We start from the raw sequence: 1263 nt of genomic DNA on the forward strand, positions 1-1263 counted from the left end.
ACTACCATATATATAGAGAGACACAGAATACACATTAATACACACATATATATACAAATACCTGTCATTTTAAAAAATTTATTTCCTGTTTTTTATCACCCTTTCACCCTACAATTTTATGCATTTCCAAGACAATTTCTCTGTACAAGTAACTTTCACATCGACAGTCATCAAGCATTTATTCCCTACAAACTGTGAGTCTTTTGAAAATCTTTTTTAAAACACATTTACTTACTACCATATATATATACACAGAATGCACACTAATACATACATACACACATACATACAAATACCTGTCAATCTTTTTCAAATACGATTGACAGTCAAACATTTATTCCCTACAAACTGTGAGTTTGTAGGGAATTCTATCAGTGGTTGAAACAATTTGGAATAGGAGTAGAAAGAGTAAATTAGATTGTTTTAGAGGGGAAAATGATTTTCTATGTAGTTTTATCGATTTTTTTCATAATTAGGAGTTATTATGACCGAAAAAATGACCCTATGACCTACGTTATTCTATTGTTACCCCCTACTGAGAGTGTTGCAATGCTCTTTGCAGGGCTTTCTATCCAGTTGCAAATCGATTGGTTGGGCGTAAACTTATATCAATCTTTGCCTCAATAATCATAATTGAGTAGAATCGACTACTTTAAAGCAATTAAGCCCCGAGCAACGCTGGGCACTTCTGCTAGTATAGCATGGCGGAAGAACGGTATAGTTAAATAGTTTTTAATAACTTGTTCTGATAGATAATTGTGTTTTTTGGTCATTTGTTCTAATGTAAAGCCATTCCTGAGGAAGTGCCAAACGTCAGACATCCAACGGATCAGTCGCTGGATAGAGTTGAGCACAGAAATGTTGACATCGAATGGTAAATAATTAAATAAATGGAATAAAAATCAATCGTGTTGGAAGTCTCTATCGTTTTTAAATATACAAATTTGAAACCTTGGAAATATATATATATATATATATATGTATATATTACTACAGTTTACAGGTGTATGTACTAAAGAGCCAAAAAGAAAGACTTAATGACCATGGAATAATAAAGTACACTAACCTTGACCACCTGTGGCAAATCGAGACCCATCTGGATGAATATCAATAGAAAATATTGGTTTATCTGAAAGTAAATATATAGTACAGAAATTAAACATTAAAATAAGAAAAGGATCAAAGTTACAAACCATTGCTGAGCTGTTGAAAACATTAAGGTATAATACTGAAACATCACTTGTTACAAGTAATGAACTGTTG

The 1263-nt window shown here is 32.0% G+C and overlaps 1 protein-coding gene across 2 annotated transcripts in view; it reads right to left on the bottom strand.

Moving 5' to 3' along the window:
- Positions 1-1263, bottom strand: part of LOC106882986 (protein HIRA) — a 77407-nt gene that overhangs the window by 66609 nt on the left and 9535 nt on the right. The gene's annotated exons all lie outside the window — the stretch shown is intronic.

This window comes from Octopus bimaculoides, chromosome 16, assembly GCF_001194135.2.
Source record: "Octopus bimaculoides isolate UCB-OBI-ISO-001 chromosome 16, ASM119413v2, whole genome shotgun sequence".
NCBI lineage: Eukaryota > Metazoa > Mollusca > Cephalopoda > Octopoda > Octopodidae > Octopus > Octopus bimaculoides.